This window comes from Engystomops pustulosus, chromosome 9 (assembly GCF_040894005.1).
Source record: "Engystomops pustulosus chromosome 9, aEngPut4.maternal, whole genome shotgun sequence".
Classification (NCBI taxonomy): domain Eukaryota; kingdom Metazoa; phylum Chordata; class Amphibia; order Anura; family Leptodactylidae; genus Engystomops; species Engystomops pustulosus.
The window spans coordinates 45,755,007-45,778,251 of NC_092419.1; the positions used below are offsets into that span (position 1 = coordinate 45,755,007).

Below are 23,245 nucleotides of genomic sequence, written 5' to 3' on the forward strand. Positions count from 1 at the left end.
ACAAGGCCAGCACAGGGAAAGGGCATTGCATTCCACAGCGGATGTGTCAAAAATATGGAGATATTTATGCATCTGTCTAGAGCGGCTAATGATGCATGGCAAATAGCAAAAGACTATAAATCCACAACACATAAGAATTAGGAATAGAATACAGAGCAGGGAGATCAGTTTTAACCCTAGAAACTAAATCAGCCCAAGGTACCACGGATACACTGGAAATGTTCTTAGAGGGAGTCTGTCAGCAGTATTGACCATACAAAAACTGCTGCCAGTGTATGGTATATAGGCCCTGGAGAGTTGGTCAAGCATACTTTTGTGTATCAAGTCAACACCAGCGGCACTGTGAAAAGTTAACTTTTAATACAGACCTGCAAGACAGCACTTGCATCAAAATCCATCATTATAAAAAAGGGGCACTTACTCATAGATCTGTGTAATCTTCTTATAATTGTTATCCATAGCATCCTTCCTTCTAAAATCAACTTATTAAATTATGCGAATGAGCCCGAGAGGCAGATTCATAGGCTGTTAGACTGTCTCGCCCTCCTCCTCTGCTTCCCCAGCACTCTCCCTTCTGCCATTGCTTTCAGGGCCTAACGCCCCCCCTAGTAGCACTTGCACTTAATATGCATATCTTAAAACCCTATTTTTGAAGACAAAGGAAGCCCTAATATTACTAGATAAGTACACTGCCATCATCCTCTTCCCGCTGCCCTAAGCAATCGGCCCTGGAGCTACTTTGGTAAGTAGTTTCTGGATGGTAGATTTCCTTTAACGAAAAATATACAATAAAACTAAGTACATATACAAAAAAAAAAAAAATTATATACTGTGCTATACTCTTGTAAACTGTATTTAACAATTAAAAGCTACTTTTTCCAGAGGCAGACATGGACCAGACCAGAGCCAGTACAGCGCCCACTTTGTATACCCCAAGCCCAAGGCTGGCTTCACATTTATGTATCTAATCATAAAACAGACCATATAATGTCCCAGACTCTCATCAAAGTCATCATTAGTCTTTGATGGTGCTGCAAGTCACTGCCTCCCTGTGGGACTTCAATCCTGCACTGAAATCATAGTTTAGGAGGGCGACACGCTACAGGAGCCTCTATGTTATATATGAAATCTACAGGAATTTTGGATTATATATAAACGTATGTATGTTCTAACTTCTGCCCAACCTTCAAAAGAATTGATCAGTGATAAAGTGGATTAAGAACACAGAGTTAAAACTTTTTAAGTATACTACCTCAGCAATGTACAGCTACGCTTCTAGGATCAATAAGCAACCGAGCGCCCGCAGCAAAGCCCAACTGAATATATACACTGGGAAGAAGTGTAAACAGATACGCCGGCCAGCTTTTCCTTGAGTTCATATCATATAGTGTCAAGATCGGAGAAAAGCATGGTTCATGAAATAAGAAGCAAATAGGAATATGCTTTGAGGTTTATCTTACCGATATTGTCGACTACAAGCAATGAAACAAACAAACAACTTCTCAACACTTTGCTGTAAAAAATAAATAAATAAATAAATAGGCTGCATCTGATGCAATTGCAGAACAGATACAACTAAAGGGGCTCACTGTGTAAAACATTTTAGCTTTCGTCTCCTCCAACATTATTTGAAATGCGAGGAATGTTATCTGCTATGAAGTTCCGGAAAAAGGTATCGCTTTTATTCACAGTTGCATTAAAAAGGGGACCAAAGGATGGTCCAACCCACTAAATATGGTGTAATTTCCCACAATTCCCCGGACAACTGAATTAAAACAAAACCATATTAGTCAGTGTGGTAATCATAACCAAACCCAAAGATAAGATAATGTAAAGGTGTCTTAAGAGAGAATGATGAGGAGCCGACCCACACTTGAAAATGTTCCCCAGACTGACCACCAATACCGTATTTTTGGACTACAAGGCGCACCTGATTATAAGGATAAATGACCAGCAGGTGGCAGACCGGTGCACAGTTAAAGACAGTTCATATATAAGGCGCCCTGGACTATAATCCAAAAAATACGGTACATTGACTACGCCAGAGATCAAATGTAAAATCACTGGTAAGATATCACCATACAAAATCTTGCAAAGTTGCAAATGTAAAAATATACTAACACCAATACCAACCAGGCTGCATTTCTGTGTATGAGAGACCAAGGAGTGACCTCAAAACCACAGACCCTGACGTGTGTTTCACCATCGCTTCCCCAGGGGGTGCTGTGGACCGTGGTCAGGGATTGAGTTTATAAATACCCATAAGGCGGAGTCTCCATCTATTAGATAAATAGTGCATCTAACACTTACTACAGGTGCACTATATCTCGGTCCAAAGTCCATAGCACCACAAGTGTATGCGTGACGTCCCGATCAACTAGGACACCATCAGGCATCACCGCATGTGTCGCAGCAGACAGATTGATGCTTGGTGGCGTTCTCTGGAACACAAATCCGAGACATCATATCCAGTCAGCCGCCACATATACTTAGTGCTGACTTCTTACATATTCGCATGCGCTATTCTCAACCAGGCGACAATATCTAACATTGTCTGCGGATTTTTATGGTGGAAATGCTGGTAGAAACCCTTTAAATACAAGTATTCCAGTTTTCCTTTTCTAAATATTAATGAAAATCTCAATCACCTGTATTTGCTATTGGGTAGCTGGTTAACACCCCAATATTTGTTGTTATCTAGTGTGATGAGCAAAGTAATACATTGAAGCTGTTGGGCCCCAATGCTACATTAATCATGTCCCCTAATTAAACTGTATTACCGACGTCCCCTATGGGCCCATTATGGCCCCTGGGCCCGGGTCAGCACCGGATAAGAGAATGGTTGGGGAGAAAAATAGGTATTCTTTAAAGAAAAAACAGTAATCCATGACAAATTAGGATTATAGAGATTGTCAGGAACTTCTTAGTGACCACGCTGTATGGAAAGAGTTAACATTGCATGCTTGTAGAGCATTAGACAGGGCAATTACCACCATGTAAAGAGTCCATATTATATTAGGCATCAGGCATGCAGCTGATGATCCGGAAGGCCTGTCACTTATACAGCAGACGCGCCCGCCATGCTCCCCATGATCACGGCCTGCACTTTAGGAGTGGCAGATGGCAGCTGAGATACTGGATCCAAATTAACATACAAATACCAGGGAATGGAGCACAGATTGCCTATGAGCAGTGAATTCTTTTCATCGCCTCTGCTCCACTCCTACCACTGAGTTGCTTTGTTGCCTAATGTGTTGCTTTCATTAGGTCTTCATTAGTAATGGCAAAAGCCATTTAGTACGGTGCAGCCATCTCTATGAGACGGGAACGTGTCAATAACAACACTCCATTCATGTTTCCAAACACAGTCACAATACAGCCAGGGGCTATTCTATAGCCCCATCAGTGCAGCCCTGTTCACACTAGACAGCTTCTTTACATTAGCTTTATTGTTAGCATGATTTTATTTCTAGTCCCCTTTCATTTAAAAAAAAAAAAAAAAAAAGTCAATTTTTACAGCCATGGATCTGATGTTTACACTGTATGGTGCAGAATAAGGGTGAGACTACACTGGAGTGGACACACTTACTTTTCCTATACAGATGGTCCCCTACGTAAGGACACTTGACTTACAGACAACCTCTAGTTACAGACTGACATATCTGCCCAGTGTGATCTCTGGTGAAGCTCTCTGGATGCTTTTACTTAGTCCCAGGCTGCAATGATCAGCTGTAAGGTGTCTGTAATGAAGCTTTATTGATAATCCTTGCATTACAGCAAAAAATGTTGAAAATCCAATTGTCCTTAGGACAAAAATATTTTTTTGTCTGGAGCTACAATTATAAAATATACAGTTCCGACTTACATACAAATTCAACTTAAGTACAAACCCAAGGAACCTATCTTGTACGTAACCTGGGGACTGCCTGTATTAGACATATATAAGTACATCCTGTTACTCCTTGTGGGGGAGATCAGCACAGATCACTCCTTACCACTGGGCTCGGTCGGTCCCATAAACCTTTGGGAATAGGCAGATGATGAGTTTTTTTACACTTTGACATGATGGATAACCTTCTCTAGCAGATACCATGAACCCCACCATAAATCTCCAGAGTAAAGTCCTCAGTAACTATTGAAGTGCTATCAGCACAGCTTATGGCGGAATTATTCATGGACTGTTGCTATGGCGACAGCATCTATTGCTATAAATGTGCAGCATATTAATACTATGGACACTTGTTCTAACAAAGCTACAAGTCTGTAGCACTGAGCACTGAGTGTGAACACCACATCCAGTCCCTGTGACATCACTATGGGGAAAATACAACTTTAACTTTAACTTTGAAGCACGATAAACCAGGGACACCTACTCATAGAACCAGGCACTGTGACTGTGGTAATCTTATATGTGTTATCTATGAACTTCTTCCTTCTAAAATCAACTTTTAAAATTATAGTAACAAGTCTGAAAGGCTGCTGGAATGATTCCCACAGCCCCACCATGCTGTTACTGCAACAGTGTAACAGCCTGTTAAGCTACAGGACGGAGGGGCTCTGGTAATGCCCCTACTGCCCTACTGACTCATTAGCATAATTGTATAAGTTGATTTTAGAAGGAAGGCGGCCATGGATAACAAATATAAGAAGGTTATCACAGTCACGGTGCCTGGATCTATGAGTAATGTCCCAGGTTTATCCATGCTGGATTTTGATGGTAGATTAAAGCTTTAGACATACACATACACATTTATAGAGCATATCTAACATATCTATTCTAATGATGTTATTTACAGTTGTAAGAGAAATACTACGTCGAGAGGAACAAACACAGAAAACCCATCTTTCCATTGTTGTCTAGAAGAGACTATTTATTCCTATTAGGAGATGGATCACCTGCTATGTACAACACAGGGTCCCCCTAGTCTTTAAAGAGGTATTCCTATTTCAGCAAATAAAAGCTATTGCTTGAATAATGAAAAGTTCTACACCTAATATATTGGAAAATTGTTTCAATTCCTCACAGTTTTCTAGATCTCTGCTTGCTGTCATTCTATAGAAATCTGACCATGGTCACACAGGTGCACGGCTCGTTATAACACACAGCTCTGATTACTCTCTGTAATACTAACGAGCTGTGCACCTGTGTGACCATAGTTAGATTTCTGTCCACTGGAAGTAAACATAGAAGCTTTCTATAGAATAACAGCAAGCAGAGATCTAGAAAACCATGAGGAATTGATATAGAAAGTATATTGGGTAATAGTGTATTTTCTCATTGTACAAACAATAACAAACATTTTCTGAAATTAGAACACCCCTTTTACTTATTCATAACCTTTTGACAACATTGTGAACCAATGCCAGTTGGCAAAATACAAGGTTCCTGCCGCAATGTGTGTAGCACAACATCTCTCACAAACGCTTCTGTTCTGTATCTAACTGATCACACAGGAAGCTTATATTTATGAATTCTTATAAATGGGGATCAATTATGCACACACACCACGAGCCTATACAGCTGCATCTTTTCGGTACACATTGATGAACAGTTTTACTAAGTATAGCGTTAACGTAGCCTTGTTAGGACATTCAGTTGTCGCCTAAAGGGATTTTTCCAGAATCATAATATTCTATAACCATGGTCTATGGTTAGTGAACTGGACAAAGCTACAATAATGTTACTCTTTTTAGTAAGCAGCATGCAGGTAGATGGACCAAGAAATACAGGCAGTCCCCGGGTCACATATAAGATAGGGTCCATAGGTTTGTTCTTAAGTTTAATTTGTATGTAAGTCGAAACTGTATATTTTTTAATTGTCGATCCTGAAATTTATTTTTTTTTGACCCAGTGACAATCAGAGTTTCAAAATTTTTTGCTGCAACAGGGCCAAGGATTATCAATAAAGCTTCATTACAGACACTTTACAGCGCGATCCTTTTTTGTGGTATTCCTGGGACTATATTAAAGCTTCCAGAGAGCTTCACCAGATGTCACAGTAGGCAGAGGGGTCCGTCTTTAACTAGGGTTGTCTGTAAGTCGGGTGTCCTTAAGTAGGGGACCACCTGTACACAGAGGACAATGCAATGCTTAAATGAGCGGTCCAGCAGCTGATCTGCAGGGGTGTCAGAATCACTGAGAAGTATTTTCATGTGCCCTTCTATTTCCTTCCTTTTGTGTAAATCAGTTTTGTGTCCTGTAGCCACTGACATCTGAAAGATAGAGGAACCTGATAAAATGTCTAAAAACTTAACTCTTTACAGACACTCCCTGTATAGTATAATCTACCCGGAAAGCTGAATCATGAAGAGAAATATTCTCTTGGTAGGGAAAGAGTTAATAGCCTATTTTACTTATCTCTATGCTGTGTTCAGTTCAGAAACACTGCTCATTACAAGAGAAAGAAGCAGAAAAAAGGCAAAGAGGAGTTGCAAAACATAATTATATGTATAATGCAGCTTGGTTGCTTAGTGGTTAACATTACAGCCTGGCAGCGCTGGGGACCTGGGTTCAAGTCCCAGGGTCAACATCTGCAAAGAGTTTGTATGTTCTCTCCGTGTTTGTGTGGGTTTCCTCCCACACTCCAAAAAACATACTGGAAGGTTGATTAGATTGTGAGCCCCATGGAGACAGGGACTGGTTTGGCAATCTCTGTGTAGCGCTGCATAATCTGTGTGCGCTATATAAAGAAAGGAATGATTATTAATGACAAAGCTTACTACGGTATTATCACCTGCTCTATTCATTTCTGCAATAAAATATAATTAGCGTCAAAGGTTTATGGACACGTCAAATTTCAATATACAGCAAAGAAAACATCCAGTTATATCATTTTCCTGATCACGTTGTCATTTAATGTAGAAGCATTTTGTGTGTGAGGCTACATTTATCAGGTTGATATTACACAGTATTACATGTTTATTACATCTGTTTATTATACAGAATTATGAAACCTCTCTACACTGCATCAGAACCGCTACATCAGGTTCTATGAAGCGGAAGGCCCGGCGTGTAGTAAGAGAATATTATAAAGCAATGTGTAGCCATAGAATAGGAGCCTATTGCTGCAGCGTTACCATATACCATGTAATACAGCAGCGTGCAGTGTATACATACTGGATCCAGGCCTGTGCAATTTTCCCCTGCAACCCAGTTCATCAGTCCATGGTCTGAGCCAATGGCAAGTGCTGGCAGCCTAGCCAACCAGAGCCCGCCGGCAGACCTCATGTGCTTCCATCCACACGTATGTTATATATATATGGTGATAGAGACAATGACACATCACACGTATGTCAGCGGCATCGTATACATCCGTGTATACAGCACCCATCTCCATGTATAACCTGGCGGTCACAGCTGGCGCATGCACCAGGTAGAGGGACAAAGGGATCAGATGTGAAACTCCCAAAGCTCCAGTCACAAAGGCAGCTGCTCCTGCCTCATCCGTCATCCATTTACTATTAACCCTCGCCATGTACTGGGGTAATCCCTGACAATTCCCCATACATCACACAGCGGGGACAAACATACAAAATGTGTCGCGCTCCGTAAAATGGGTATTTGTCATGTGCCCCAGATTTATGGGCAAATTGGCAATGAGGTGTGGTTAGATTCATATGTATATACAATGTACATTGTATGGCATCCCATATGCTATAGGGGACAATAGTGGCAGCATTGGTGTCACACAATGCAGGGAACACCAGTGACAATGTATGTGCCATCACTATGGCCAAGGTGTGGGGAGCCGAGGATGCAGACAGACACTAGCAGCCATGTCTGAGCACGGAGGATGTGTCAATGTCAGCAGCCATGTCCTTACCTCTGCGGGCGGCCGGGCGGGTGTGCTGCCTGTGCTGCGGGCTGTGCTGCTGCTGCTGCAGTGGCGGCTGTGCTGGTGCTGAGCCTCTCCCTCACTGCTTCATCTGCTCTCCATGACACAGACAGGGAGCCGCTCGGGGTAATAGATGCTCCGGCTTCTTGTTCCTGCAGCCAGGCGGAAGTGATCCCCCTCACAGACACTACACACACAGATGCGGGGACGGGCGGCTGCCGCTGTGTGTGCACGGGGCTCAGGCACCCCCTCCCCCGTCACGGCTTCCCTATTCTCAGCTTCTTCTTTTTATTAACCCTTTTCTAACACTCACAAGTCGCCATTCGGGCTTTGTGTAAAAAAAATACAAAATAAAAAGTTTTTTTTTGCATCTCTGGGGTGAAAATGGTTAATTATGTCACAGATTCTGACAAATCCAAAATTATCATCAAATGGCAGCCCCCGCAAAACCCCCCAGCGATCCAGATGCTACAGCAGCTGTAGTAGGATCATCATCCCCCATTATGACTGAGGGTCCTTTCACACAAGTGTTTTTCACTTGTGTTTTTTTGCACACTTGGGGCACTTTGACAAGATTTGTTGCGTCACGTTTTTTGATGCGTTTTTGCGTTCGCATTTCAAAGGCTTCAGCCTTGATCACACGCTGAGGTTACATTGCGTTTTAGCAGATGCAGTGGAAACACATTGTAACCTTAGCATGTGATCGAGGCTGATGCCTTTGAAATGTGTCAAAAACGCAATGCATGGTGTGAAAGCGCCCTGACTCATTGGGGCTCATTTACTTAGGGTTGTGCTGCTCATCTTCATCGGACTGTTCGCCTTTTTCGGGGATTACACGGCTTGCGCAGGTATTTAACAAGTGTCTACGCTGGTATTTTGGCACGCGCGATCCTTTTTTGTGGTCTTCCGTATTGCAAGCCCAAGCACTTAGATGCACCACTAAAAAGATGGTGAACTCTGTCGGACGTGAGCGGGGAAGCGTCACATGATATTGGGCGCACAATCTTAGTGAATCGCAGCACAATGCATTATCGTCAGACAGTGCGCTTTCAGTTAGTAGGGTTAGTAAATGTGCCCCATTATATTTATTAACCGCCGGTACTTTGTGTGACATCACATGATGTTGGACGCAACCAGGGCCGGCTACAGGTTGCAGTAGACCCCAGGGCAACAGAGCCTCAGTAGGCCCCTTTGCAGTGAAATTACATGGCAGCATTAAAAAATCATAAACTCAACCAGTTCCCTGTTCCTTAAAATATTCCATAGTTTTATCATCCCAAACAGCCCTGTCATGGTTATTTTATATACAGCCCCCACTTATCCCACGCCAGGCACTGCCAGGCTGCTGGGGACTGAGATTTGGCCATGTGGGCCCCCCAGAAGCTCTGGGCTCTGGCACTTGCCTGTGTATGCCTGGTTCTAGCGTCAGCCCTGGTCGCAACCCTCCACCGGCCTCCTGGTGGACGTCTGCATTTGTGGACAATTCTGTGCCCAGTCCTGGGCAGAAATCTCATCTGCACAATCTCACACAGAAATCCAAGATGGCGGCCCGACCCCAAGTGAGAAGTTATAGGGTGGGATCTAGGGGCAAGTGAAATTGTGTACAGCAGGACTGGTAGAGACTGGTTGGACTTATATCTGTGAAATGCTGCATTCTTGTTAATAACAGTGAATTAGAGAATGTGTTATTTTGTTATCCTGAGTACAGATAAGAAACTTGTCTTCGTGGGAATAGCCTTTTAACCCCTTAACGCTCTGCGCCGTAGCTCTACGGCGCAGAGGTATAAGGGATGTATGAAGAGGGCTCACGGGCTGAGTCCTCTTCATACAGAGGTGGGGGTTTTTGCATTTTGCACAAAACCCCCACCGCTAATAACCGCGGTCGGTGCTTGCACCGATCGCGGCTATTAACCCTCTAAACGCCGCCCGCAAAGTCGCGGGCGGCGTTTAAAAGACGGCGGCGCGCGGGCGCTGCCATCTTTTTTTCGATCGCCACGCCCCCGAACGTCATCGGGGGGCGGCGATCGGTTACCATGGTAGCCTCGGGTCTTCTCTTGACACGAGGCTACATGGTTTATGCAGGTTCGTTACAATGAGCCAGTGGCTCATTGTAATGTAAGACCTGCAAAAACGCCATATATTGCAATACTGTAGTATTGCAGTATATGGTAGGAGCGATCTGATCATCTAGGGTTAATGTACCCTAGATGGTCTAAAAAATAGTGAAAAAAAAAAGAAAAAAAAAAGTTTAAAAAATAAAAAAAATTAATAAAATATTAAAAGTTCAAATCACCCCACTTTCCCTAGAACGGATATAAAACATAACAAACAGTAAAAATCACAGACATATTAGGTATCGCCGCGTCCCAAAATGCCCGATCTATCAAAATATAAAAACGGTTACGGCCGGCGGTGACCTCCGAGGCGGGAAATGGCGCCCAAATGTCCGAAATGCGACTTTTACACCTTTTTACATAACATAAAAAATGAAATAAAAAATGATCAAAATGTCGCACAGACCACAAAATAGTAGCAATGAAAACGTCGCCTCATTTCGCAAAAAATGACCCCTCACACATTTCCGTGCGCCAAAGTATGAAAAAGTTATTAGCGTCAGAAGATGGCAAAATTTTTTTTTTCTTTTTTGTACACATTCGTTTAATTTTTGAAAATGTATTAAAACACAATAAAACCTATATAAATTTGGTATCACCGCGATCGCACCGAACCAAAGAATAAAGTAGGCGTGTTATTTGGAGCGAAGAGTGAAAGTCGTAAAAACTGAGCCCACAAGAACGTGACGCACGTGCAGTTTTTTTTCAATTTTTCCACATTTGGAATTTTTTTTCAGCTTCGCAGTACACGGCATGTTAAAATAAATAACATTACGGGAAAGTAAAATTTGTTACGCACAAAATAAGCCCTCACACAGGTCTGTACACGTAAAAATGAAAAAGTTATGGATTTTTGAAGTTGGAGAGCGAGAAATTAGCCGAAAAACCCTCCGTCCTTAAGGGGTTAATGTAAGCAGTGGGCAGGAGAGGGACAGGAACAGCCCACTCCATCACCAGCCACATCCACCTCTACACTCACTTGCTGTAGAGATGGCACGAAGGGTGAAATAATCGCAATTACAGCCTGGTCTCTAGTAATTGCAGTTATTTCAGGGCTTGTACACCAAAACATTGGCAAACAAGTCCAGATATGTGTCCCCCAATGGCTTATTTCATACATGTGTTTTTTTTTCAACATGAATGCAATTCACAGCATGTTAGCAAGGGAAAGATGCCCTTTAAAGGGAACCTGTCACCACTTTTTCACAAATACAGCAAGTGACAGGTTGTTTCCCTCACATCCTCATAAATCAACTTCATGTTCCTGGCAAAAAAGGGGGTGTCCTGCTCAGTCACCCCTCCCATCTACTTCCCCCCATGCCCTATACCTCTTCTCAGCATTTAGCACTGAATGTTGTGGAACCAGGTCATACCCCATGTATGTATCTTATCACATGAAATCACAGCAGTCTCCATGGACTTCTACTCCACATCCTCCATTGACCGGGGCATTTAACCTGCCTTTCGGGGGTCTTTCCCCCACGATCTGCGCCTCTGCTCCGTTTTTGGGGGCGCCGATCACTGCTATGGCATCTATGGCATCTTAAAGGCAGTGCCTTTAAGATGGCGTCTGTGACTTCATCTTAAAGACACAGTGTCAGCCTATGTATATGCATAGGCTGACACTGATAATACCCTGCAATACATAAGTATTGCAGAGTATTATCATGAACAAGCAATCAGATGATTGCTTGTTCATGTCCCATGGTGGATCAAGTAAAAAATGTAAAAAAAATGTCTTTCAATAAAACATATACAGAGACATAGAACGCTCAAAAAAAGTCTAAATCATAACACAAACCCCACATATAGAGTATCACTGTGTCCGTAACAATCCGTAGAATAAAACTAAATAACTATTGAACCCGTAGGATGAACGCCGTAAAAAAAACTTTAAAAACCTGCCAAAAATTATGATTTTTACCTATTGAATCCCACTAAAAATGCAATAAAAAGTGATCAACAAAACATATGTACTCCAGAATGATACTGTGGCAACAAAGTCCCGCAAAAAACAAGCCATCAACCAGCTCTGTAGCCAAAAACGTAACAATGTTATGCCACTTGGAAGACGGCGATGCAAAAATGATAGATTTTCCCCCACATTAGGGTTTTATTTGGCAAATTTAGTAAAACTTTAGAAAAAATATTCATGTCTGGTATCCCCGTAATTGTATCGACCCATAGAATAAAGATAGCATGATTATTAGGCTATACGGTGAACACGAAAAAAAAGAAAAAGTAAAAAATCCAGTACATAATTGATGCTTTTCTACCTCAAAAAAGTTCCTAAATTTTCAAAAATAGGGGATGCAACCCCAAAATGGTAAGACTGGAAAAAGCATCTCATCCCGCATAAAAAATGCCGTCACATGGCCCCAATAACGAAAAAACAAAAATTTTATAGCCTTCAAAAGGGGCCAATGAGGAAACTAAAATCCTGGCAGCTGCAGGGCGCTCCTTCCCTTCTGTGCCTCGCTGTGCGCCCATAAAACAAGTAACGACCACATGTGGGGGGTCTCTGTACTTGGAAGAAATTGCACAACAAATTGTACAGTGGGTTTTCTCTTTTTATCTTTTGGAAATGTGTAAATTTTAGGGCTAAATGATCGTATAAATTTCACTTCCATTTTGATTCAATTGCTATGAAGATCTCAAGGGGTTAATAACCTTCGTAAAAGCTGTTTTTGATACCCTGAGGGGTGCAGATTTGAAAATGGGTTAATTATATAGGGTGTTTTAATGCTAAATATGTAAAATTTTATTTCAAACAGTATTTATCCCCAAAATAGTAAATTCTGAAAATACGGAAAATCGCTATTCGATTTGTAAGCCGTGTGACGTCAAAATAAATTATCAAAAAATTATAAAAAAGTAAAGTAGCCATATGGGAAATGTATTCAGCAATTTATTTAAGTGGTAAATCTATCTGCCTGAAAACGTGATGATTTCGAAAATGGCGAATTTTTCTAAAAAATTCATTGTTTTTTCTTTTTTTTGTAAATAAACGCAAAACTTATTAGCCAAAATTTACCACTAGAATGAAGTACAACATGTGGGGAAAAAACTATCTCAGAATCGTTTAGATAAGTAACAGTGTTCAAAAGTTATAACCATATAAAGAGACGCAGGCCAGAATCCAAAAAATGGGACTGAGCCTTAAAGGACACCTGTCATCAGGTCTGTGTCACTTGTCCTGTCACTACTACCTATTGGAGCAGATCACAAGGATCCCATCCCAGCCTTTATCTAGTTATCTCTCCTAAACACACACACATGCACACACAGGCTGCAGGGGGCGTGGCCACCAGCACCAGGAAGCACATCATTATACAGCCTCACATCATTATACAGGCTGTCAGTCAAGCACTGGGGGTGTGGCTGTGCCTCCCACTCATGAATAGAGTGGACAGCTTGAATATGCTAATGCTTCATTGGACATTTCACAGGTCATTTGCATACAGCTTTAGGACCTCATTGCTTAGGTTTACAGGCATGTAGAGGGACAATGAAGGGATAGAGGCAATGCTCTCTAATGGCAGTTTATGAAAATCTATTTAGTTTAGGGGGGTTATTTTGCATGATGGGTTCTCTTTAAGCTACAAAATGGCTGCGTCCTTAAGGGGTTAAGCCTTTCATTTGATGTGCAGAAGCACTGAAGAGAAATGCACCAAACATACAACCTCTAAATAATTTGTGCATCTGTGCAGCAAAACTTCATATATACTGTATGTCAGCTATAACTTAATTCAAGTCATCCCCTATATACAGGATACCTTGCTGACCGAAGTTACAACCGCATATTTTGAGAACCAGTGTCCTGTTCCCTCTAATGACTGAGCAGGAGCAGGTTCGACACTTTTCAGAAGATCCCTTTATTTTCACATAAATTGCAATGTTTTGTCATTTTACACTGGATGGTCTGTATGTCATTGTTAATCCATAGAGTGCTGGAGTGTGATGTGCTAAATGTATGGAGAGATGGTTTGAGCAGTCCATGAGACAGAAAGCAAAACATAGTCATGATTAATCTGTTGGAATATGGGAGGTCTCACTCTTCCCTTCTAACTAAATCACAGTGTCACTAGGAATCACCAGTAAAATAATTTCATGTGACCCACCATTCACAAAGTCCTAACACAGCTGACCCATAGCTTGCTTTCTAACCCTTGGCTTGGACTGTTATGGTCACGGGTGTAACTAAGAGGGGTAGGGCCTAGCAGACTTCTGAACAGGGACCCCACTCCCTGCTTAAAAATATACATATTGCATTCATATATACACACACATTTATATACCTATATACATAAACATTCAGTTCTTCACTCATACACACACATTTATACACTCTTACACATATACGCACACATATACAGCATATGCACATCACATATACACACACATACAGTGCCATATACAGATGTATAGCGTATATACACACATACGGTATATAAATACCATATACCTTATACACATTACACATACACACATATATACAGCATATATATATCACATATATGTTATATATATATTATGCTGTTCAATATGCAGCATAATATACATATGATGCAGCATAATATACATATTATATATACATATTATATATATATATATATATATATATATATATATATATATATAATGGTGCACATCCTCCATTCTGTCGGTTCAGATGATGGGGCCCCTGACAATTCGGGTCCCATAGCAGCTACTATGGCTGCTACCACTGTAGTTACGCCCCTGGTTATGTTCCTAGGAGCCCTCCCAGTAATCCGCTGACTTGCCTTTTCCTTTCAGTTATCAGGTCCTGCCGCAGGATTTCTCCGCAACCTGCAATCTTACAGCAATGAAATTTAACTGGCTTTAGCAAGGGGGGTGCTGCCCCTTATTAGTTCACCCCACCGCCAGCCGCATCCCTTTCACATAAAGGGAATTCACATTGTCACGGGTGGTCCCGCGACCCACATCGCGGGTCGCGGGCTCACCCATGCCGCCCTGCCCCCGCCAGCGCGCCGCCAGCGCATCTCACCCGTCCCGGCTCCTGGCTCGCTCCCCTCCGCTGTGCGCGCGCGTCCCCGACTGCTAGGGCGCGCGCGCGGCACCTTCTCCAAATTTAAAGGGCCATTAATTGGTGCTGGCCATATTGCCCAATTCTTCATAAGCCTGCCTCTTCCTGTTTCCCTTGCCGGATCTTTGTGCCTCATAGCCTTTTAGAAAGCTTCCTAGCGATTATTCCTGCGTTCCTGTGTATTCCTGCGTTCCTGTGTATTCCTGCGTTCCCGCTCCTGTGTCCTGTGTTACCCGAGTTCTTCCGTGTTGCTGTGTTCCCCTTCCCACCTGCCTGGACCTCCTGTTGCTGACCCCGGACTTGGACCTGACGTTGCACCTCTGCCGCCTGCCCTGACCCTGTGCCTGGACCTGTCTACGAGATTGTCATCCGCTAAGGTACCTTGACCTCGGCTGCCACCGTGGGCTAGTCACACCTGGGAACGACCTAGTGGTATCCTGCCGCAGCAAGTCCAACCCGCTTTGCGGCGGGCTCTGGTGAATACCAGGTGCCGCTAGGCTCCGGTTCCGGGTGTTGGCTAGTTACATCTCCCGCAGTGGTCCAGAGGATCCACTGATCCTAACAGTAAGATCCGGCCATGGATCCTGCCGAGGCTCCTTCTCCCAGTCAGCCTGATCTCGCCACCATCGTGATCCACCAGTCCCGGCAGATTGCTGCACAAAGGAATCAACTGGAGCAAGTCACCGCCATGCTGCAACAGCTGCTAGCTACCCAGCATCAGCAACAGTCTCCTGAGGTGGCCGCTGCAACTCCTGCTACCCCGGCTTATCTTCCTGCTGCTGAACCCAGGCTACGTCTCTCTTTGTCCAGCAAGTATGACGGGGATCCCAAGATGTGCAGGGGCTTCATCACCCAGTGCTACCTGCACATAGAACTTATGCCGTCGCAATTTTTCACAGAGCGGTCCAAGGTGGCCTTTGTCCTCAGCCTCCTTTCCGGGAAAGCCCTGGCCTGGGCTACTCCTCTTTGGGACAGGGATGACCCGGTTGTCGCTACCCTCTCGGAATTTCTGGCAGAGTTCCGGTCAGTCTTCGAGGAACCGGCCCGAGCTTCCTCTGCGGAGTCTGCATTATTGAACCTGCGCCAGGGTAACTCATCTGTGGGAGAGTACGCAGTTCAGTTCCGCACCCTGGCTTCTGAACTTGCCTGGAACGATGCAGCCCTCATTGCTACCTTCAAGAAAGGACTTTCTGCGCAGGTCAAGGACGCGCTGGCAGCACGGGACCTGCCGTCAACTCTGAGTGGTCTAATCACCCTGGCCACTCGAATTGATGTGCGGTTTAAGGAGCGCGCTGAGGAACTACGCTCAGAGTACCCCCAAGGCCGGGTTAGACGTCTTCCTCCTGTATTCCAAAAGCCGCTTCAGCCCCCGGCTGAATCTTCTGCTGATGAACCTATGCAGGTGGACCGAGTCCGGCTTTCTCTACAAGAGCGTTCCAGTCGACGTCAGGAGAACCTGTGCATGTATTGTGCCAGCCCAGGGCACTTCGTCGGTGCTTGTCCTGTCCGCCCCCAACGTCCGGGAAACGCCAGCACCTAGGCTTCTCAGGAGAAGCGTCCCTAGGTGTGAATAAAGCTTCTCCACGCTTGACTCTCCCCGTACTCCTCAGCGTTGGCACTGGCACCCAGATCCAAGTTTCCGCCTTCCTGGATTCGGGCTCTACAGCAAACTTTATGGATGCTGCCCTGGTCTCCCAGCAGCACTTCCCGGTGGTTCGTCTCAGGAAGCCATTGTCCATTGCCTCGGTCAGTGGCCAAATTCTCTCCGTGCCCATCCGATTTCGCACAGAACCCCTGCTCCTGCAAGTTGGAGCGTTACATAGAGAAAGACTGTCCTTTTTTGTGCTGCCCCAGTGCACTTCCACTCTCCTGCTGGGCCTCCCCTGGTTGCAACATCATGCTCCTGTTCTGGACTGGTCTTCTGGGTAGATTCTCCGCTGGGGTCCGGATTGTTCATCACACTGTATGAAGGTTCTACATCCGCTCCCTGTCGGGACTTCTACCTTGTCTCCTAAGCCTTTGGGGGGGCTTCCCGCTCCGTACCAGGACTTTGCGGATGTGTTCTCCAAGAAACAAGCTGAGACCCTTCCTCCACATCGTCCCTACGATTGCTCCATTGACCTGCTCCTTGGATCTTCTCCTCCTCGGGGTCGGGTGTACCCGCTCTCGGTACCTGAAACAGCCGCCATGTCCGAGTATGTCCAGGAGAATCTGCAAAGAGGCTTCATTCGCAAATCCACCTCTCCGGCAGGCGCCGGCTTCTTTTTTGTCACCAAGAAAGATGGCTCTCTCCGCCCCTGTATCGACTATCGCGGTCTTAACAAAGTCACCGTTAAGAATCGCTATCCTCTGCCGCTGATCACGGAGCTGTTTGATCGCCTACGGGGTGCCAGAGTCTTTACCAAGCTGGATCTTCGTGGGGCCTACAATCTTATCCGCATCAGGAGGGGCGACGAGTGGAAGACCGCCTTTAACACCCGTGATGGGCATTTTGAATATTTAGTTATGCCTTTCGGACTCTGTAATGCGCCAGCCGTTTTCCAAGAGTTTGTCAACGATATCTTCAGGGACTTATTGTACCGCTGTGTTGTAGTTTACCTGGATGACATCCTTGTGTATTCTGCTGACCTCAAGTCCCACCATTCCCATGTAAGGCAAGTGCTCAGCCGCCTCAGGGCCAACCATCTCTACGCCAAACTGGAGAAGTGCCTGTTTCATCAAAAAAGCCTTCCATTCCTCGGCTACATTATTTCCGATAAAGGCTTGCAAATGGATCCTGACAAGTTATCTGCGGTTCTTCAGTGGCCACGCCCAGTGGGACTACGGGCTATTCAAAGATTCCTGGGCTTCGCTAATTATTATAGACAATTCATTCCTCACTTCTCGACTCTGGTAGCTCCTATGGTGGCGCTAACGAAGAAAGGTGTCAATTCTCGTGCCTGGCCCCCAGAGGCTGACGAGACCTTCACGAAACTAAAGTCTACTTTTTCTTCTGCTTCTGTCCTTACCAGACCAGATACCGAGAAGCCATTTTTTGTGGAGGTTGATGCCTCTTCCGTAGGAGCTGGAGCGGTCCTTACTCAGAAGGGGCCTAGGGGCCGAACTCTATCTTGCGGCTTCTTCTCCAAAATTTTCTCCCCTGCAGAGAGGAATTATTCTATTGGAGATCGTGAGCTTCTGGCCATCAAGCTTGCCTTGGAGGAGTGGCGTCATCTGTTGGAGGGAGCCAGATTTCCAGTCAGCATCTACAATGACCACAAGAACCTCCAATACCTACAGTCGGCTCAGCGGTTGAACCCGCATCAAGCCCGGTGGTCTCTCTTCTTTTCCCGTTTTTACTTCCAAATCCATTTTCGCCCTGCCGAGAAAAACATCAAGGCTGACGCCTTGTCCCGTGCTTCGAATGTTATGGGGGAGGACTGTGCCCCGAGATACATCGTTCCTCCTGAGAGACTTGTGCTGGCAGCGCCGGTGGACCTCCGGCAATTACCTCCCGGCAAGACTTATGTGCGACCTGGACTTAGAAAGAGGGTTCTGACCTGGGGACATTCTTCTCGTGTAGCTGGGCACCCTGGGGTGCAGCGCTCAGTGGCCCTAATTTCCCGATTCTATTGGTGGCCTGATTTGGTCAAGGACGTCCGGGATTTTGTGCGGTCCTGTACCTCTTGTGCTCGTAATAAGCCCTCACGACAAAAACCAGATGGTCTTCTGTTACCGTTACCCGTGCCTACCTGCCCGTGGTCTCACGTGGCTATGGACTTTATTACAGATCTGCCACCATCATCTGGCAATACCGTAATCTGGGTGGTAACCGACCGCTTTTCCAAAATGTCTCATTTTGTTCCTCTGTCAGGCCTGCCGTCTGCTCCACACCTTGCCAGCCAGTTCTTCACCCACATCTTTCGCCTACATGGACATCCGTTGCACATCGTCTCGGACCGAGGGGTCCAGTTTGTCTCCCGCTTCTGGCGAGCCCTGTGTAATCAACTGCAGATAAAACTGGACTTCTCTTCTGCATACCATCCTCAGTCTAATGGACAGGTTGAAAGAGTTAACCAGACTTTGGGCTGTTACCTGCGTCACTTTGTCTCTGCCCGTCAGGATAACTGGTCCACTTTGCTACCTTGGGCAGAGTTCTCATATAACTCCCTGGATTCGGAGTCTGCTGGTGCATCACCCTTCTTTGTTCTATATGGAAGACATCCACGTCCACCCCTACCTCTCTCCGTGTCTGCTGATGTTCCTGCTGTGGAAGAGTTGGTAACGGACCTTAAAGCTATTTGGGAACAGACTCGTCAGTCCCTGCTTCAGGCCTCTGCCCGCACCAAGACTCAGGCCGATAAAAAACGCAGGTCTCCTCCCATCTTTTCTCCAGGGGATAAAGTGTGGCTGTCTTCAAAATATGTCCGGTTGAAAATTCCCAGCTACAAGCTTGGCCCTCGCTATCTGGGTCCATTTGAGGTGCTGAAGCGTATTAACCCTGTGGCCTATAAGCTGTGCCTTCCTCCCACCATGCGCATCCCGAACTCCTTTCATGTCTCTCTGCTCAAGCCTGTCATCTTGAATCGCTTCTCCCAGCAAGATCCTCCTCCTACTCCAGTGGCGGACTCTACCAACACCTATGAGGTAAAAGAGATCTTGGACATGAAGACGGTGAGGGGGAAGCGGTTCTTCTTGGTTGACTGGAGGGGGTTCGGGCCTGAAGAAAGGTCGTGGGAGCCAGAGGACAACATATTGGATCGTAGTCTTCTGCAGAGGTTCCTCCAGCCTAGGAGGAGGGGGAGGCCGAAGGGGGGGGGGGTACTGTCACGGGTGGCTCACCCGTGCCGCCCTGCCCTCCGCTGTGCGCGCGCATCCCCGACTGCTAGGGCGCGCGCGGCACCTTCTCCAAATTTAAAGGGCCAGCGCGCCATTTATTGGCGCTGGCCATATTGCCCAATTCTTCATAAGCCTGCCTCTTCCTGTTTCCCTTGCCGGATCTTTGTGCCTCATAGCCTTAGAGAAAGCTTCCTAGCGATTATTCCTGCGTTCCTGTGTATTCCTGCGTTCCTGTGTATTCCTGCGTTCCTGTGTGTTCCCGCTCCTGTGTCCTGTGTTACCCGAGTTCCTCCGTGTTGCTGTGTTCCCGTTCCCACCTGCCTGGACCTCCTGTTGCTGACCCCGGACTTGGACCTGACGTTGCACCTCTGCCGCCTTCCCTGACCCTGTGCCTGGACCTGTCTACGAGATTGTCATCCGCTAAGGTACCTCGACCTCGGCTGCCACCGTGGGCTAGTCACACCTGGGAACGACCTAGTGGTATCCTGCCACAGCAAGTCCAACCCGCTTTGCGGCGGGCTCTGGTGAATACCAGGTGCCGCTAGGCTCCGGTTCCGGGTGTTGGCTAGTTACATCTCCCGCGGTGGTCCAGAGGATCCACTGATCCTAACACACATATTCGCAACGTCAGGCGATTCATCATTGGCTGTATTTATGTCTCATCCAGTGCATCCGCAATATCTAAAAATACAGTGGTGAGTTTGCTATAAAATCTACCCAAGTTATTACAGGTTGGATGAAATGCTTAAGGAAGGAGAAAATCGCATTCCGCACCAGGTGTGGATTAAAACATATTTAATAAAGAAATATTTAATAAAGAAAAATATGTTCCTGGTATGGAACACGATTTTCTCCTTCCTTATGCCTGATCTCGTGGTTCCAGAGTAGTGATCTGCACAGTCGGTGGACAACTAGTCGGTGAGCTGAAAAAAGCTGTTTTTCTATTTCTGGATGAAATGCTGTATGCTGAAAAATATATGTATGACTTAGGCCTTATACGCATGTGTACGCTTTTTGAGGGGGGTAAGCAAGTTCTCATCACTTTCAATGGACTCATGCCCTACACCAAGGTGCATGTAGCTGCTGTAAATGGGTCATGTGCTCATGCCACCATTTACAAAGATGGTCCTATTCTTTGCATCCAGGCAATCATTTTCTGTCGAAAAACAGGCTGAAAACATGGAATCATACTCCCAGGTTTGCGGTCACATGTTCGTATACAAGAGACCTTACTGTAAGGTTTCTGCACAACTCATATAGGGCCTGAGGGCTAAACCATATCTACTTCTTCCTTCACTTTTGAAGAAACAGGGAGGGAAGCACAAAAGAAGAACAAAAGTAGCAAAATTTGCTTGCACACATAATTTGCACCTTTGTAAACCGATGTATATGTGAAAGTAAACTTCCCTTGGTGTTTTTATATGAAATTATTCAGAATCTAAAAGTACAAGAAGAGGGTCCTTTTTTCAGGCCATCTATTGCTATGACAATTTATTGACTTGAACTGTATTAGAATTGTATGGTTCAGGTAAGAGTTCTCCATGAGATTTCCCCTGTGTCCATGTGATGAACAAAAATAAAACTGCACTGGTCATACAGTGATACAAAAATATTTAAAATGAACCCTGTTTTATAACATTAAAACAAAAACAAAAATACCATAACTACTTGGCATTGCACAAAATAATAAGTACAAATACAATGATAATGATAATGATCAGAATCCAAGAATAGTGCAATGAAAAAATTCAGACCATTAAAGCCTATCCCATTTACAGCTAGTTTAACTGAAGAATATGTTCTCTGTTCACTTTTGTCAACCATCTTTTATGTACATAAATACTTTCTGAAGCAGGGGACTCATGTGCCATCTTCAGCATGGTGAGGAGCCTCCCCATCCCCCCCATACACTACTACTCCGGCTGCCCCAACACCAGCGCCCACATCTGGTCCCTCATCTTCGTTCAATACCGACCAAAGGTGATTTAGAGACTTTGCTATCTAAACTAGAAGCCTTGCAGATATGCCTGTGACAAGATATATACAATGTGGGTGCCAGGGTGAAGTCACAAGATCGTACCCTTATCCTCCTAGCGGAACACCACCATTTGATTCACGCAAATTTTGGATATTCTGACACACATGGACGATATAGAAAACCGTCATAAACAGAACAATATGCGCATTAGGGGGCTGAGCGTGGAAGTGGCACCTTTACAATTAGAAACATTTTTCCATCCTTCCTGGGTTAAAGACCACCCAATTGACATTGACCTCATACACAGGTTGTTATGGCCCCAAGCCTTCTGACAGCACCAGACACGGGGAGATTATCTGTTGCATAAATGTTTACAGAGACAAGGAAGCCATCTTACGAGCGGCTAGAGCTGTAGAACCAGTTTCCTTCCAAGGAAGCTGCCTAGCAGTGCTGCCTGACTTGGCGAGATGTACTCTGCAACTGCGGAAGACTCTCAAATCACTCCTAACCCTTCTGCACGAGAGCAATATCCCCTACAGGCTCTTTACCATTTACCCTGCAAAAGCATTATGATTGCTGTGCTGCAGGAAATGCACTTCTGTGCGCTCCATATGCCCAAATGCCTCACCAAATACTATTCTACATGGTACCACAGTCCTAACCCAGTTATTAAAGCCGGAGGTGTCTCTATAGGCATACATAAGTCTTTCCACCATGCAGTTTTAGTATCTCTGAACAACCCTGAAGGAAGATATATCTTTCTGTAGATTACGTATGCCAACAGAGTTGGCAGAGCAGGGACATGTCCTCTTTGGCTTCCAGACCCTCCAAAAATTGGTAGAGTTCACTATAGCTCACAGATCGCCCTGTGTGGAGATTTTAACCTATCCTTTGAACCTTCCATGGACTCCACAATATATCTTATAGTCAGAAGGTCAGCCTTGCGAGATACTTCTGACCGCTGTAATAGAGATCGGGTAAATCACTGCATTCACCCCATCTCTGAGAGAGCAGAGCCGCTGCAATGCTCTCCTCTCCCTGCTGTCCCAACATGAGAAATACAACTAGACCTGGGGTGATGTCAGAAGCATGTGACTGATCACATTCTTCCCGCATCACTCCAAGGTCCTGTAACCCAGTGATTTTCAACCTGTGTGCTGCGGCACACTAGTGTGCCGCGACACATGGTTGAGTGTGCCGCGGGGAGCCCCTGTGTAGCGCTGCCGCCGTGCCTTGGCCCCCATACTTACCAACAAGGCCCGCGTCGGCGATCCGCCCATCTTCCGTAGCTCCTGCACCGCGCGGCCCATGTCACGTGAGAGGAGGTCGCGTAAGTCACGTGTAATGGGCCGCGCGGTGCAGGAGCTACAGAAGATGGGCGGATCACCATTAGGAGAGAAGTTACGCAGAAGAAGACATCAAGGGTAAGTAT

General features: G+C 45.2%; 1 protein-coding gene across 1 annotated transcript in view; it reads right to left on the minus strand.

Moving 5' to 3' along the window:
• PAK3 (p21 (RAC1) activated kinase 3) overlaps positions 1–8,070 on the minus strand; it is a 100,640-nt gene extending 92,570 nt beyond the window's left edge. The window contains exon 1 of the mRNA XM_072123950.1: positions 7,824–8,070. The gene's annotated coding sequence lies outside the window, so the exon portion shown is untranslated. The remainder of the gene's footprint in view (positions 1–7,823) is intronic.
• Between the last annotated feature and the right edge of the window lie 15,175 nt (positions 8,071–23,245).